The sequence below is a fragment of the Myxocyprinus asiaticus genome, chromosome 13, assembly GCF_019703515.2.
Source record: "Myxocyprinus asiaticus isolate MX2 ecotype Aquarium Trade chromosome 13, UBuf_Myxa_2, whole genome shotgun sequence".
In the NCBI taxonomy this organism is placed as follows: Eukaryota; Metazoa; Chordata; class Actinopteri; order Cypriniformes; family Catostomidae; genus Myxocyprinus; species Myxocyprinus asiaticus.
Window position 1 is genome coordinate 591,644 of NC_059356.1, and position 18,308 is coordinate 609,951.

Below are 18,308 nucleotides of genomic sequence, written 5' to 3' on the forward strand. Positions count from 1 at the left end.
TGCGGGTAAGGGACCGTCTGAAAAGTCTACACAAGCGATACACTGGGTGTCAAGTTTCAACATACGAAATATCTAAAATATTAAAATGAATAAATGTCTATTTTTCCAGCCTGTTTGTATTAGTATTTATTTATTATACCTTATTCATTTTAGATACAGTTATTGAATATTGTTATTTACATAGCTAAATAGCCTACATCATTAATTAAATCTTTTTTTATGTATCATATTTTAATGGGGATATAATTTATTACAGCTGACAGTTACGTGAGCAAACAAGGTTTGAACTTCAACCGTAACAAGATCAAACTGAAATTCACAGCTTTTTAACACTTTGGTGTACAAATGTTAAGGCTGTTTATTGGATAAATATAAACATCATATTATGCGACTATGTATTACTTTACGGAGAGTAATGCATAGTGCAGTTTATCTGGGATATGTGAAAACAAAGAAATGTCACTGTATATATGAACAAAGAAATTTGTTTCTGTATATATGAACAAAGAAAGTTCACTGGATATATGAAAAATGTATAATGTGTGACAATAATAAAGGCTTTCTTCTTCTTCTTCTTACGACCGGGTGTTGTGTCGAAGTCTATTTCCCCGTCAGATTATATTTCCTCCTAGCCCCGCCCCCGTCCTAACCGCGAAGGAAGGCGCATTCTCAAAAAACTCGCCCCCGAGATGCTGTGCTCGTACCACTGAGGTGCTACGGAGAGCGCTAAGGATCAAAACTAGAGTTTTGAACAAGTTTTATTTGTAGAATGTATTCTAGAAGTGAAAGGCAAATTTCATGACTGTCTAGTTATATTTTGAAAATGGGGTAACAGAACCTATGTTTGTTAGATTTGTATGTCTTTATGAACACAACCACCTACTGTTATTTCTATCAATAAATAATATTATGTTTGTTGCATTTTATGTCTTTATGAACACAACCACCTACTGTTATTTCTATCAATAAATAATATTATGTTTGTTACATTTTATGTCTTTATGAACCCAACCACCTACTGTTATTTCTATCAATAAATTATATTATATTTGTGAGAGTTTTCATTTTGAATGTTGTAGACTTTTGGATGTGCTCACTCACATAACTGTGATTTTATAGGCTAAATATGCGAACACTCTCACAAGGCACAATATCTGGACATATTGATCATATTTCTCTTTTTTCCCCTTAGCTTAGCTTAGCTTTTTTTAAATTTTTTTTTTTAGAAATGCAATTGCTTGATTTGGCCATAAGAGAGCTCAGATTCAGATGTTTAAGGTAAACTAAATCTGATGGTTTTCTGTCCCACTTTCAACGCAATAAGAAAATGTAGATTAAAAAAAATAACATCACACAAGTTTTTAGGTTTTATCTTTGTCTTAAAACCACCTCCATTATAGCAGGGGGTATGCATCCTGACAGCTGACAATGATACTGTCAGATACTGTTCCCCCTGTGATCAATAAGAAAGAAAGCTCACACGTGTGAAATTCATACTGCTGACTTGTTTCCCCAAAACAGATAAGTCCTGTGATTTGTAGCCTTCTATCCCTAAATTTGTCCATTATAGCAGGGGGAATGCATCCTGACAGCTGAGAACGTTACTGTCAGATACCGTTCCCCCTGTGTTCAGTAAGAAAGAAATCTCACACAAGTATTACATGGAATACTTTAATAACGTTAAAAAAATAAATTGTGCATACTTACCTTTTAGAATATACAATACTGCTCACTTAGTTGAAACCAGCATGGTAGCAGCTTGCCTTGCTGTCTACATTTTTTTCACAAAAGATATAGATGGTGATAATTTGTTATATATCACTACAAATTTCAGTAAATACAAAACTAAATGGCAAAATGGACAATATTTAACATTCCCAGCTGTCAGGATGTGTTTCCCCTGCTATGATGGACAAATTTAGGGATAGCAGACAACAAATCACAGGACTTATCTGTTGTGGGGAAACAAGTCAGCAGTATGAATTTGACACATGTATGAGCTTTCTTTCTTATTGAACACAGGGGGAACGGTATCTGACAGTAACATTCCCAGCTGTCAGGATGCGTTCCCCCTGCCATAATGGGGGTGGTTTTAAGACAAAGATAAACCTAAAAACTTGTGTGATATTATTATTATTTTTTTAATCTACAATTTGTTTTGACCTTTTCTCAGTAATTGTGGTGAAAGTGTACTTGTTGCGGCAGAAAACCATCAGATTTAGTTTACTCTAAACATCTGAACTAAAGTGGACAACGGAGCTCTTTTGTGGCCAACTCACGCAATTGCATTTCTATAAAAAAAATAAAAAATAAATAAATAAATAAAAAAATAAAAAAGCTAGGCTAAGGGGAAAAAGAGAAATATGATCAATATGTCCAGATATTGTGCCTTATGAGAGTGTTCGCATATTTAGCCTATAAAATCACAGTTATGTGAGTAAGCACACATTTATTCCAAAAGTCTACAACATTCAAAATGAAAACTCTCACAAATATATTATTTATTGATAGAAATAACAGTAGGTGGTTGTGTTCATAAAGACATAAAAAAATGCAACAAACATAGGTTCTGTTACCCCATTTTCAAATCATAACTAGACAGTCATGAAATTTGCCTTTCACTTCTAGAATACAACATTCTACAGATAAAACTCGTTAAAAACACTAGTTTTGAGCTTTAGCGCTCTCCGTAGTCCCTCAGTGGTATGAGCACAGTATCTCGGGGGCGAGCTTTTTGAGAACGCGTGCTTTCTTCGCCGTTAAGACGGGAGCGGGGCTAGGGGGAAACAGAATCTGACGGGGAAACAGACTTCGACACCACACCTGCTAGTTAAGTCTTGCCTTAAGAACAGATGGTGCAACCAAATTAAGCACTGACTTAGTTACAGACAAACTAGTAGTTACTAAGCCCTTAGTGTGAACTTTATGTCTCAACTTAAATGACACCTTACGCACAGCTGGTGCAACCCTACCCAAGTGAACAGAAACAGGGGCGACATCGAGTAAGTGTCGTTGAGGGCGGTGCTTATATGTTACTGACAACGAGGGGTGGGGCTTGTGCTACACTGATTGATTGAATCAAACAGCTGAGAAGGCGCGTCAACAGCTAGGGGGAATGTTGTGCTGCAGATGCTTGAAAGAAGAAATGCAGAGAACCCTGCAAAAAACATTAAAACATACACCCATGAAGACGAACCTTCTGCGGCGAACGTACCCAACTGAAGAAAGCGGACAATAGCCGTGTGTGTGTGTGTGTGAGTGAGTGAGTGAGTGAGTGAGTGAGTGTGCGTGCGTGCGTGCGTGCGTGCGCGATAAAGAATGAGGACGTTTGTCAAATGTCATATCGCGGTGGAAACTGATGAACGGCGCGCTGCAGCATAACTGAAGCTGAAGCGCGAGTGAGGATTCCGGTTTTATAAGGTTTTTTTTTTTTTTTTTTTTTTTTTTAATTATTATTCTCAACGCATTTTGTTTATGAATAGATGACATCATTTATTAATCAGATGAAGGGAATATTCAGCAAACGCTATATTGAGCTGAATAATTAGAAAAACAAGTAACCATCTTAAAGAAGGATTGTGGGATTGTTCGCATGTGTTAAGCAGCTGACACTGAACAAACGGAAATGTGACATTTTTCACGACCGCGACACGCACATTCAGCGATCACATCGGATTCTTTAATCGGTTAAGGTACGTGCACAGAGCAAGTATGAACATGAATAGTGAAATAAATAATCACATCTACTGTGTTCATTGCCGTTTTCTTGCAGTTATCATCTTTGTTCATTCTGATGTTATTTTTTTAAATGTGGGCAGTGACTACTGAAGGTCTCATGCTGCTTTAATTTGTAATTTTGAGGAAATTTTATTGAAGCTGAAACGATAATGAAAAGAGAGGGGCATGGACATGTCAACAAAGCTTTAGTTTTATTTATTTTTATCAGAACTCATTTCCTCTGGTATACAGAGTCTTTTATTATCTTAGTTATCCAGTGCCTTTTGTTATCTAATCAAAAATATTTGTAATTAATATACCTTATCATTACTAATTAATAATTACATGAGACATAGAAGAGCACATTATGTGATTTTCTTTTGAACAAAAAAGTAATCTTTGAGCGAATGCAGAAATGGAAGATGGGTTAAACATTGGCAGTTTTAACTGACACGTAAATTAGCATATGGCCATGCAGTGAAGTCACATGATGATGAGTTGTAATTAAGCAGGAGCTGGGATGCCTTCATGCACCACCATTAAATGCCATTTGAAAGAACTGGTTTTGTTTCTCTCTTAGCCTATGCATTAAATTTCACCAGCCATGTTTGTGGATGCTCAAACCCTGTGGCAGGAGATCTGTAGAGTTGCCTCCAACCCTAAACAAACACAACAGTGGGGTATGTGCCTGCATAAAAAAACAAGAAAAAAAAAACACTTTGTCTTTATTGGAAATATTAGGCAAAATAATTCCTGCCCTGAAAAAATTAGAAAAGCTATAAATAATATTTAACTATGTAAACACTATCACCATAGTGACTGGTCAAGATATCTTTATTGGTCAAGGGTTAGGTTAAACATATTAGAAAAGTGAAAGCGTACTGGGAAGTCTTTTAATATGACTTGGTAAGCAAATACTTAAAATGTTTACCATTGATTTTCAGAGCATGTGTTCAAAGAGACATCCGATAGCACAACAATTGCCTTTGAACAAAAATGACATGCTGTTTTATCTAATAAAGACAGTATTGTGCTAATGATTCAGAAATGCAGTCACCCAAAACAAATTGAACATCTAACATGATTGGTCATTAATGGTCCTAAACATAGGCTTCATTTTCTTAATTCAAAATAAAAATGTATTTTAATTTTGGGGTGAAATGTATGGTGGATTTGTTATGATAGGCACCTATGATTAATTTGGGGTTTAAAAAAGCTCATTGGTATGTTTATCTGTCTGTCATGATGTTTGCTTTAGTTAGAAAGACTGCACAGGCTCACATGACAAAGCCTCAATGTGAGCCATGCAGCAGAACTGGTGGGAGCTGGATCCTTTTTATGTAATAGGAGACCAAAGCAGCACAAAAGAGTGGGAGCAGATTGAATGGGGGTGCTTTGGAAAGCTTTGAGCAGAGGAGGGCAAAAGATGTCTCACTGGATATCTTCAAATGATTCAGAGATTTCAGGCATGACATACATTTTAAAAGCATATCAAACATTTACACAATATGTTGTGTTCAGATGCTGTGTGAAGCTTTCTCTTTTTTGGCTCAATTACTGACGTTACCATGGCAATCGCAGCACAATGGAACATGGCATCAGCTTTTCCCTCTTTTTTCAAATTGTGAAAAGGGGTGGAAAAATATAAAACAACTCATGACAAAAGAGTTAAACTTTGAAGATAGTACAAATTTACAAACTATCACTTGAGTCTTTAAAGATTCTGTGAAATCATAATTGTCGAGTGAACTGAATCATAAGGGAACTACATTGCGTCATGCTGACGAATATGGGAAAATCCTTTTCTGATGACCTAGATGAAACCCTTATACAATAACGGCAATTCTATGATTGGCTATGGTGTTTAAGCCCTGCCCTTTTAGGTGCGAAGCTGTCCGGTATATAAGCGGCTGCGCAAACACCATTCCTCAGAATTTTCTTCCTTCAAGACCTCACTCTCAGTTTGAAATTAATCTTCCCTCCTGAATTCACTAGATAGGGAAATTAATCATTATTATTAATCACACTTGAGGTGTGTATTAATTAATATTTTGCACAACCGCTTCCCGGTGGCGGGTGGCACTCAGTCTCATTTTGCGAGCTAGCCGACATACCCGTTATCCCGCTCCATGGATGCGTGGTGGGATCACACGGCTACACGATTCAGTTCGTACGTCGGCAACCTCGCTCTCAGTTTGAAATTAATCTTCCCTCCCAAATTCACTAGGTGGGGAAATTAATAATTACAAATCAAACTTGAAGTGTGTATATTGAAAGCTGTCACCGCCCTGTGTGGTCTGTGGCATCCTGAGTATTTCCTTCCTTATTACTAATCACACTTTGAGGCATGTATTGAATACTGTGCATAACCGATTCCCAGTGGTGAGTGACGCTCAGTCTAATGTAATCTTATTTCCTTCCTCCAGGACCGGGATATTACTCATTGTTGTTTCTGTGTATTGCGTTCAATAAGATCATTCTCACAAAAGAGCAAAGCACTCTTTGCATGAGATGCACACACATTCTGCTACACGCTCCAATATGGAACGCCAAAAGGGTCATATTTCACCAATGGTGTCCTATCATCCACTGTCCCATCGAAAAATGGGGTGTAGTGGTGCAGTGTGCAGACAATTCACAGTCTCCTCACAGAAAGCGTGATAGGGATTGTTTAGAACTGCAATGCTACATGCTCCAATATGGAAAGCCACAAGGGTCATATTTCACCAATGGTGTCCTGTCATCCACAGTCCCATTAAAAATGGGGTGTGATGGTGTTCAGAAAATTCACAGTCTCCTCACAGAAAACACGATAGACCCTATGGTCTGTCCCTAGCTCCTGGCACGTTCACGAAGTATATCAATGCGGCACTCACCCTGTTGAAACTGAACGGCATGCACATTCTGAATTACCTTGACAATTGGCTATTGCTAGCCTAATCAGAGGCTCTATTGTGTGAGCACAGAGATTTAGTACTTCAGCAATTGAACAGTCTGGGTCTCAATGTCAACTGAGCAAAGAGCAAACTTTCCCCCAGCCAACAAATATCTTATTTTGGGGGTCCGACTCAACTCTGCGAGCATGCGTGTGTACCTCACGAGCGAGTGCGTTCAGACCATTCTTCATTTCCACTGAAGTCTTTTCAAATAATGTTGGGTCTCATGACGGCAGCTTCCACCATCATACCGTTTGGTCTCTTACACATGAGACCTCTTCAGTGCTGGCTCATGCGTTGTGTGCCGCGGCACGCATGGCGTGGGGGGCACATTCACATTGCCGTAACTTCCCGCTGTCTGGCTGCTCTAGCACCATGGACAGCTCCAGCCTTTTACCATTAGGGTGTTATGTTGGCTCAGGTTTTCAAGCAGTGTGACCACAGACGTGTCCAACGCAGGCTGGGGTGCGCTGTGCTATGGACGTCTAGCCTGAGGCACCTGCACATCAACCGTCTGGAACTGTTAGCCGTCTTTCTAGCCCTGAAGGCTTTTCATTCTGAGATACAGAATCACCATGTTCTGATTCAGTCGGACAACATGATGGTGGTGGTGTATGTAAATCACCAGGGCGGAATTCATTCGCAGTCAATGAGGAGCCTGGCACAATGCCTCTTCCTTGGAGTGAACGCCATATCCTCTCACTGTGGGTGACATGTCCCAGGCCATCTGAATTATGGTGGGGACCTGTTGTCATACCAGGGAGTGATGCCGGACAAATGGAGAATTCATCCTCAGACTGTCCTGAGGATTTGGAAAATATTCTGCAAAACGGAGATCAATCTATTCCTCCATGGAGAACGCCCACTGTTCCCTCTACTCCAAGTCCCAAGCTCTGCTTGGACTGGACGCATTGGCCCACAAATTGCCTGCAAAACGCAAATACGTGTTTCCCCCGGTGTGCCTCCTTCACTCTGTCATATGCAAAGTCCAAGAGGACATGGAAACAGTTCTGTTTGTTGCGCCATAGTGGCCCAATCGGTCCTGGTTTCCAGAAATTATAGAGATTCTGGACGGCCTTCCATGGTAAATACTGCTGAGGAGGGATCTCCTCAAGTGCAGGGCACAGTCTGGCATCCTCAGCTCAAGCTGTAGAACCTGCATGTGTGGCCCCTGAACGGGCTGTTCAGGGCCCTGTTAAACCAGCCAGAATTGGCTCAGTCGGTAAAGAACACCACTTTATAGGCTAGAGTGCCATCTACGAGACGCCTTTATGCACTGAAATGGAATGTGTTCACTAATTGGTGCTTTTCATGCAGCAAAGACCAAGTGAACTGCCCCATACCTGAAATTCTTACATTTCTTCAAGCGATTGAATGCAGGGCTCACTCCGTCAATGCTCAAAGTTTATGTAGCAACTATCTCTGCATATCATGCACCTGAAGCCGGCACCTTAGGGGAGCAAGGCGGCTAAATCCCCCTCGCACGGCTACAGTCCCGGCTTGGGACCTAATTTTGCAGGGCCCCCCTTCGAGCCTCTGGACTGTGTTGAATTGCGTGTACTTTCTCTTAAGACCACATTACTGCTGGCTCTGGCCTCAGTAAAACAGGTCGGTGATTTGCAAGCGCTATCAGTCGAAAATTCATGTCTGGAGTTTGGTCCAGGTCTTTCAAAAGCCACCGTCAAACCCAGAAAAGGCTATGTGCCTAAGGTACTTTCTTTCCCATTTAATTCAGATGAGAAACAGTCCTTGCATTTGTTATGACCTGTGTGAGCACTACATGCAAACTGAACCGCCAGTTCAGACTGTCTGACCAGCTCTTTGTGTGCTATGGAGGACACACATAAGAAATGTCCATCTCCAAGCAAAGACTTTCTCACTCGATCGTTGATACGATCGCCCTGGCTTATGAGTCGCAGGGTGCGAATTGCCTAATTGGGGTTAAAGGACACTCAAATAGAGGCATGGCCTCTTCATGGGCATGTAAGAACGGTGTGTCCTTACAAGACATATGTTTTGCAGCAGGTTGGTCTTCTCAAAACACATTTGCAAGGTTTTACAAACTAGGCGTTACGGCTCTCTCTTCGCAAGTCCTCTCTGTGTAGAGCGCTTGCTATTTCGTTGGCCAAACATGATCTTGTGCCCCTTTTTAAGTACGGGCTCCCCCATCATTTTACACAACTGCCTGCATTCAGACCTTTGTATTTCCCATAAAGTTACAAGCACTTTTATTGTAAATAAAACTCACTTCCCGACTAGGTTCGTGAAGTGGTTAATTTATATTATATGACTATAGTTCATATATCCATTCTAAGTGCTCCCCTCCTGGCTCACCATGAGGGTCATTTTCACTTGCGGTATACTCATGTCAGTTGCCGTCCCGTTGCGTCAAGTTCTTTCGAGTATTATGCTTCGGTATCCCTCTCTGGGAGGTTTTGTCATGTAGTGCGGCATGATGGGACTCTGCATCATGCTGACACATATGGGAAACAATATCGAGTGAACTGAATTGTAAGGGAACGTCTCGGTTATGTATGTAACCTTGGTTCCCCGAGATGAATGGAACAAGACATTGCATAAACTGGTCGCACTACAGACTGTTTTTTGAGGTGCGAGCAATGCGCTCTTTCTCCCTCAGTCAGAAAATTCTGAGGAATGCTGTTTGCGCACCCGCTTATATACTGGACAGCTTTGTTCCTAAACGGGTGGGGTTAAAACACTATAGCCAATCTCAGATTTGGCGTTATTGTAGAAGGGTTTCAACTAGGTCATCGGAAAAGGATTTTCCCATATGCGTCGGCATGACGCAATGTCTCATTCCCTTCGTCTCAAGGAACCGAGGTTACATACGTAACAAAGACATTTTTTGGCTTTTAGTTGTAAGTTTCCCAAAATACAAAGTCTGGGGCAAAATAAAATCTGAGTGCTCAAGACCTCACAAATAAAATTCTGAACCTTCAACCAAAACTCTTGAATCTTAGTACAGAACCAAAAAACATGGGCTATGTCCCCATCCTCCAACTGGCATCACCAGTAAGTAGGTGCGTCGTTAAGGCCAAGCCTATGGGGAGAGACTGTAGTTGGTAGTTGAATTTTGGAATACAATTCATTTTTATAACATTAACATTTCCAGTCATAGATAAATGTAGTGAAGCCCACCTGTCCACATTGCTTTTATTAAAGGGTCAAAATTAACTCTGACTAAATCACATACATTTGCTGGGAATAAAATACCCAAATACTTAATGCCGGAAACGAATAATAAAATATAATTTGCGTAAAGCAAAAGCTTATGCGCCATACCTCCCACCACCACCCCTGGAAAATCATCTTCCTTATCATAGCTCCAGGGGCAAGGCAGAACAATAATGGGGAAAGAGGGCAACCCTGCCGGGTGCCCCTATCCAGAGTAAAATAATCTGAAATTAATCCATTTGTTTGTACCGCTGCTACCGGTTGTCTATTAAGTAACTTAATCCATCCAATAAAAGTTTTCCCGAACCAATATATTTCCAAAATCTTAAAAAGATAATCCTATTCTACCATATCAAATGCCTTTTTGGCGTCAAGTGTGATGGCAGCGACTGGAGTCTGATCATTCGCCACTGACAACATATTGATGAAACGCCTAATGTTATCAGAAGAGCTGTGGCCCCGAATAAACCCCACCTGATCTATATGTATAAGAGATGTCATAACATTACTCAATCGGTTAGCCAGAATTTTTGACAATATTTTAACGTCTAGCTGGATCAGGGAAATTGGACAGTAACTCTTACTCTCACTTGGATCTTTGTCCTTTAAGTATCAGACTGATCCAGGCTTGTGTCATGGTTGGTGGAAGCTTTCCATTCTTTAATGATTCCGTATAAACTTCTAGCAAAAGTGGGGCCAATTCTGTAGCATAAGATCTAAAAAATTCAGCGGTAAAGCCATCTGGCCCTGGAGCCTTGCCTGTAGGCAAGGCGTTAATTACCTTTCCAAGCTCCTCCAAGGTTGTCTCAGAATCAAGAGATTTTTTTTTTTGCTCAGTTGTCATTTTAGGGAGTTCTAATGGTTCCACAAAGTTTCTAATATCTTCATCAGTAGACAAAGACGTGGAACTACAAAGATCAAGATAGAATTCTTTTAAAAGCATTGTTAATATCAATGGCCGAGGTAAAAATTTCACCACCAGCAGATTTCACTGAGGGAATGGTAGAAAAAGACTCTGCTTTATATATCTAGCCAAAAGCTTCCCTGCTTTGTCCCCTGACTCAAAGTATGACTGTCTTGCCCTGAATAGCAAAAACTCCACCTTTCATGACAAAATAGTATTATATCTGTTTTTCAGTCGGGTCCATCAGACGACATTCGGACAAAGACATAGCAGAAAGTGCAAAATCAAACCACATGAAATCATAACTTCCCCCCGAACATTAACACAAACAAGCACTCCAGTGGTCAACAGCCAACTGACAAAGACAATAAAACAGCAACAAATATTTAGACCTAAATTTAATTAAAAAAAAAACACTAGTTCCTCTCTGCTGCCCCTCCCCAGAAAGGTCAGATAGCCACCCCACTTCCTGATGTATATATCCAGGTTGCCCAGCCTTCTATATACCATCTCCTCAAATGCCGCCACCCTGCCCAACTCGACGCCCCACTCACGAAATGAGGGCGCACCAGACGACCTCCATCCCCTGATCACGCCGGTCAGGACCCAGCTCTCCATATATCTATCACCCACATTCAGGACCGCCCCATCACCCAAAACACACAGTCTGGGGCAAAACGAAAACTGAGTGCCCACCACGTCACACACGAAGCTCTGAACCCTCAACCAAAATTCTTGGATCTTAGCACATCCCCAAAAAACACGGGTTGTGTCCCCGTCTTCTGATTGGCATCGCCAGCAGGTGGGTGTGTCTTTAAGACCAAGCCTGTACAATCTAGAGGGGGTCCAATAGAATCGATTTAAAATCTTAAATTGTATAAGGCGCACCCTTGCATCTCTAGATGCAGACTTGACGTTTTTAGAATCCTAGCCCACTCTCCCTCCTCCAATACCAAGTTTAAATCTTTCTCCCATAATCTCTTGAGAGAAGTTGAAGCTCCGTCCCCCAGACTCTGAATTAGCAGGGAGTAATACGCTGATGCCTCATGACCTTTTCCAAAAACAGTAATCACCAATTCCAGAGTATCTGTCGCATTATGGGGGTGTATGCTACTCCCAAAAATAGTACAGAGCAGGTGGCGCAGCTGTAAATACCTAAAGAACTGAGATCTGTGAATCCTAAAATGTTGAACCATGTTTTCAAAAGATCTCAGCACTCCACTGTCATATAAGTCACCGAGCGTCTTAGCCTCCCTCACAATCCACTCTGACCAGCAGAAAAGGGACTTATTCATAATTTTGGGTTCCGCCATATGCTTGAGGCAACATTTAAATAACTGTCCAAATTAAACACACTGGACACTTTTGTCCATACCACGTGCAAATGCAAGAAAACGGGGTGTGACTTAACCTCTCCAGTTAGTTTAATACATAGGCTTTGCAATGGAAAAATAGGGGCAAGAACTTTCTGTTCGATACAAAACCAGGGAGGGGCTCTCTCAGGTGGAAGCGACCAATGAGCCAAATGTCTGAGACTGGATGCATAATAATAAAATTAAATCTTGTGTAGGCCTAGCCCACCTTTGTCAATTGGCCTATGTAACTTATTGAAATGTAATCTGGGACGTTTACCATTCCAAATGAAGGACTTCTCTATACTATCAAATTGCTTGAAATAAGAGAGGGGGACATCTACAGGGAGAAATTGTAGCAGGTAGTTGAATTTTGGAATACAATTCTTTTAATAACATTAACGTTTCCAATCATAGATAAATGTAATGAAGCCCACCTGCCCACATCGCTCGAAAACTGTTTTATTAAGGGGTCAAAATTAACTTGAACTAAATCACACAAATTTGCTGGGAATAAGATGCCCAAATATTTAATGCCCTGTTTGGCTGAAAAGTCGTTACTGGGCAGTATGCTGTCAGAGCCAAATCTTCGGATTTAGACCAATTGACTCTGTATCCTGAGAACTTAGAAAAGGAATGAATAATTCTGTGGAGGCAAGGCATAGATCTAGTGGGGTCAGAGATGAATAAAATATAATCTGCGTAAAGCAAAAGCTTACTGTATGATCCGACCCCTAAGAACTGCCTTAAGTGCCTCCAAAGCCACGCCCACAGAGGATACTGAGGACCAGTTGGTCTCCATATAAACACTGATTTCAGCCTTTAACATTTGTTGGAAATCAGGATTTTGCAAAAGGAATACATTAAAGCGGCAACAATATGATTTCATTTTCTCCGTACTAAAATGTTTCCAATTGAGCAATCAACAACAGATGAAATGAGGGACTTGGATATATATATATATATATATATATATATATATATTCTAGAATAAATCTTATGGACTGATGGAAAAAAATGTGTAGTCCCTACCAGATGGGTTCAAAATTCTCCAAATATCTGTAAGACCAAGATTTGTACATGTCCTGTGAAGCGTCAAAGTTGCTCTAGGGGGCTTGCACACTTTTGCTTCACTATGATCAAGGACTGAGTCCATCAAAAGATTAAAGTCTCCTCCCAATATTATATTATGAGGGTGCCAGTGGCTTGCAGCATCCCTTCAGGATCTATAAAAAAGCCCTGATCATCAGCGTTAGGTGTGTAAATATAAGCCAAAATCAACCTTTGCCCCTGAATTTCTGCTAAAACAATAATGACTCTTCCTAATTTATCTTTAATCTGTTTGAGACATTTGAATTGTAGATGTTTCTTAAAAATGTAATGACTCCCCTGCTCTTACTTGAGCCAGCACTAAAGAAAACATGTCCACCCCCTATTTTCCCAAATTTTTCCGCTTCCTGCGGGGAAAGATGTGTTTCTTGAAGAAAGACTATATCAAATTTCTTATGTTTAAGAAAATAAATAACTTTCCTTCTTTTTATGGGGTGCCCCAACCCATTCACATTCCATGTGGAGAGAGACAATCCGCTTATATTAACATTTGACGTGAGAAAAAGTGGATTTTGTGTCAAAAATAAAATGATAAAGACCACATTCCAACATTGGTGCAACAATCAACCCCCGAATATCCCACAGAACTAAAAAAATAAAATAAAAAAAACCATAAAGAAAAACATGTGCATTAACCCCACGCATGAAAGCACCAACCAACCGGCGTCCATCCCTCTAAACTCAAACAGTCCATGTATGCCTACGAGAGTCCCCGTGGCAACTTTGCCAATGGATTGCTCAAGTTTGGTGCATCTATACAAATTTTGTGAGACAGAATTACACAACAGAAAATAATCTATAAAACAAACTCCAGCCAATAGGTGGAATAAGCACAAAAAATTTGTAGATTCATCCACATAACTGTCCCGAAGGTGTGTTCCTCCACAAAACAAGCTCTAGCGGAACCAACACAAAAAATAAAAAATACTACAGTTTCCTCGGGCAGTGAGCCGGCCCATTCAGCTGTTACATGTGTTGAACAGATGTCCTACTCACTCCAATGTTTGCAAGAAATATTCCACAAAACAAACTCCATCCAGTAGGTGGAATAAGCACAAAGAACGTGCAGATTCATCCACAAACTGTTATTCCACAAAACATACTCCAGCCGCTAGGTGAAACCAACACAAAAAGAAACTCATAAGGTGCTCAGTTTCCTCGGACAGTCAAGTGAATGTTCAGTGAGTCAGGTCCACTCGGCTGCATCGAGAGCATCACACAAGGAATTAATCATTCCATTGACTTTATAAAGGACATCGTTTGCTGTGAGCATGTAAATATTTTGCGACCATCCTTAGCATCTATTCTCAACTTGGCCGGGAACATAAGTGCAAAAGCGACCTTCTGTTGATGTAAGAGTTTCTTGCATTCAATCGCGGTCCTCTCGTCGAATTCGCAAAGTCTGGGAACAAGAAAATGCTGTGGTTCTTCCAAGAAAGCCTTCCTTTACTCCTCGCTTCACATAACACGAGATCTTTATTGATGATTTCAGAAATTTGGCCAGAATTGATCGGGGCCTGTCTCCCTCAGCGGATCTCCATGCCGGAATTCTGTGAGCTCGCTCGATTTCCAGCTTATGGCCTGTTATGTCGAGCAGACTCTGGAAGAGCTTGTCTAGGAATTTCACCATATCTCAGCCTTCTTCGTCTTCAGGAATTCCAACAATTTGAACGTTGTTTCGCCGGTTATGATTCTCCATATCTTCCAACTTTTCCCAAACGCATTCCAAGTCTGTCTTGGTCGCTAGCGGATTAGCAGCTAATTCCCTCTCCGATGACTCCAGATAAATGATCCGTTTCTCAACATCCGACACTCTTGTAACCAACTCGGTGAATTTTGTCTCCATTGCAGTGATTGATCGACATATTACAGCAAGATCCTCCAAGTCACCAACGACCTTCGTCAGTATTGCCATCATGTTCGACAGTTGACACTGAATCTTTTCCACCACCGGCCAAATTGAGTCCCGGGCTTTCGGCCTGTTGCTCAGGGGCCTCAGCTTGAGCACGTAAGTGTCTTTTAATGTCTCCAGAGCCTGAGGATTTTGAATTCTTTGACATTGTCTTCATAGAGCAGTTATGGAACAGGGTGTATTGAAGCTCACCGGTTTATGACACAAAGTATTAAAACTAGCAAAGTGCGCAGAGCTCGCCATTCACATGAACCTCGTATGGCACCACCTCTTCCATCATGAAGATTATTAAATTATTTTATTAAAGCATACTGTTGATGAAAATATGACGATAAAAATTATACTGCAATATATTAACAGTGCAAGATATAAACAGAGGAAAAAAGATCTTGAATCTGTATATAGAAAAAGATATTAGAAATGGATTCATCTGATCCATTAATCCAATATATTGGGGATTTCTCCGCTTGAGCTGTGTTAGTTGAACGCGCTAACACCGACAAAACTAACCGTTATAAAATGGGGTAAATACCTCATTCAAACACATCCTATTTAAACATGAGATTGATCAATATATCCACAACATTTATGGAACAATTTACATCTGCACAGTGAAGCGACGTGCTAGTCAGAATATGTGTAATCTGCATTGCGTAACTTGCATTGTGAATATGCTGTTTTCATAAGAAGCATACTACATGCAATGTTCATCCTTTCACGGAAAATGAATACGTCTCTAAAACATGAAGGATTCAGAATACAGTAGGCTAACTTCTAAAAAAAATAGATACTTCAGTCTATGCATTATTATTTCAGGAGCTCAAGTTTTTCTCAACAAGGACAGTATGTACATTTATGTTTAATACAAGTTTGGTCTGTTACAGCTTGACATTTTTTGTCCATTTTGCACATCAAGTAAAATATATTATTTTCATTGACTAAACTTGTCACTTTTGTCAGAGTAAAACTGACTAAAATGAATGAATATGACAATTATTTTTCATAAATACATTTCAAATAAATTGATTATTTGTCGAAATATTTACTATTTTTAAAGGACACAAACTATGACTAAAACGAAAAACTGTGAAACAAACGAACACTGGTATAGCCTCAGTTGAACTGTAATAACGTTGTAAACTATAAACAAAACGAGCAATAATGATGGGGACAAAATATACTTTATTAGACATGAAAATAATATACTTTAATATGCAATATAACAATGAAAAGAAGTCAATTTCAGAAGTCGTACATTTAGTAAACATGCACAATAACTTCACAGCACAACGTAGATACATCGCGATTGGTAAATGCATGGGTAATGTTTGATTCATAAAAGCATGACTACCCTACCAGACAACATACTGTATTCAAGCTTTATAGCAGGTAAACAACTTCGCCAAATGGATAACAGATAAACATCCATCCAGATTGCAGCGATGCTCTCCTGAACAGTGTGAAAGTGACTGACTGAACTGAACAGCGTCCTCAGCCGGAAGACGAGACAGCTGGTACCTCTTTCTTGATGTAATGATGTAAGGAGGAATGACATAAGCCAGGGATTTTGCATCAAATCCAACACGACAGCTCAAAATACAAATACTTTTTACAGGCTTACTGTAGTGAATCAGGGTAAGTACATTGTTTTGAACAATGATTGTTTATGTACTCAATCAGTAATGGCAATTTGTTAATTTTTAACCAAAAAATCTTACATAGTGCAGTTTGAAGTGATAAGAAAGCACTTAAGTCAGTTGTCAAAGTCTGAATCAACCATCACTAATGGATGGAAGAGTTACATGGTAGAACTTTCAGGAAAAGCAAGAGCAACCTAATAAAGCTCAAAAGCAACGTAAGAAAATAAAAATTGGTAATTTTATAAGCACAATTTGTTGTAACCTTATACGTTTAATTTATTCAATCTAATTCTAATCTAATTATGAGATACTATAGGCCAGGGGTCGGCAATCTTTTTGACATGGAGTGCCATTTTTTATTTTCCTGGTCAATGGCTGTGCCGTGAAAATTTTGTGTAAAACCCGATGATTATGATATAATCATGATCCTTCATGTGAATTTTCACAGAGCATCTTAAGTGCTTTAATGAAAGAAAACCTGTCCTTTTGTACAAAATGAGTTAACACAGATTTGCTTATTTGATTACTGATCACTAAATTGTTTAGAATCTTAAATATTTCTTATATTATGTCATTGTAATCACTAGCATGCAAGCAACAGCAGTCTATTTTAATTATATGAAGTTTTTCGCACATGTATTACAATATACATATTGATGTAATCCTTCCTCATGATCATGCAGCGTGTTTTCATGAGGTGAATGGGAGGCTAAACACTTAAAGTGTGATGAGACTCACGCAAACCATTCGTGCATCACAAGCCGATCAACTATTTAGACCTTTTCAGTGAATCACACCTGCAAAATCCTAAAACTTTATTTCCAGGTTTAATTTATATTTTGTATAGACTTGAAAAGATTTTTGAACCCCACGATGTGGGTTTATGTTTTCTCTTTTAATCGTTTAATGTAATTTTGAGTGTGACCATGTTTTAAGGAGGGTGTACTTGTATGCTGGGTTGGAAATCTCAAGGATTAATAGTGGTGTTTTCCTTATTACATCACGTGTTGTTTTGAAAGCAAAAAGAAACAAATGAAACGCGGAATGTAGGCTGTCATCCTCACAGACTGACTGAAGCAAAGTGGACACGTTTACTCGTGTGATTAACTGAAAGTGAAGCGCTGCCAGCTTGTGATGGGCTTGCACGGGCTGCACAAGTCTGTTGGGTATACTTCAGTCTCGTCAAATTTTAAATTTTTATTTAGCCTCCCATTCAGCTCATGAAAAAGCGCTGTGTGATCATGAGAAAGGATTACATCAAGATGTAGATTGGGATGCAGGTGCGGAATTTATATAAATAAAATAGTCTACTCCTCTCTCGCCGTTGCTGGCATGCCAGTGATAGGCTGTTGTGAAATTAACATTAATTGATATTTGTAGGGCTGGGTAGTGGCACTGATTTCCGGATTTGATTAGATTCAAATAGTTTCCATTTCCAATTTTGATTTGGTTTAGTATGGATTCATTTCATGAATACAATTCATGATATTCAACAAATATCATCATGATGGCGCCTCGGTGTGGAGCTCCTCAGTTCTTTTG

At 39.7% G+C, this 18,308-nt stretch overlaps 1 protein-coding gene across 5 annotated transcripts in view; it reads left to right on the forward strand.

The window, feature by feature from the left end:
- Positions 1-2,787: 2,787 nt before the first annotated feature.
- Positions 2,788-18,308, forward strand: part of gprc5ba (G protein-coupled receptor, class C, group 5, member Ba) — a 48,776-nt gene continuing 33,255 nt past the window's right edge. Inside the window, exons 1-3 of one of the 5 annotated variants that reach the window (XM_051714459.1) lie at positions 2,789-3,692; positions 15,066-15,222; positions 16,560-16,761. The gene's annotated coding sequence lies outside the window, so the exon portion shown is untranslated. Of the gene's footprint in view, positions 3,693-15,065; positions 15,223-16,559; positions 16,762-18,308 lie in introns of all 5 variants that reach the window. The other 4 variants (XM_051714460.1, XM_051714461.1, XM_051714462.1 and 1 more) reach the window with 4 other exon arrangements.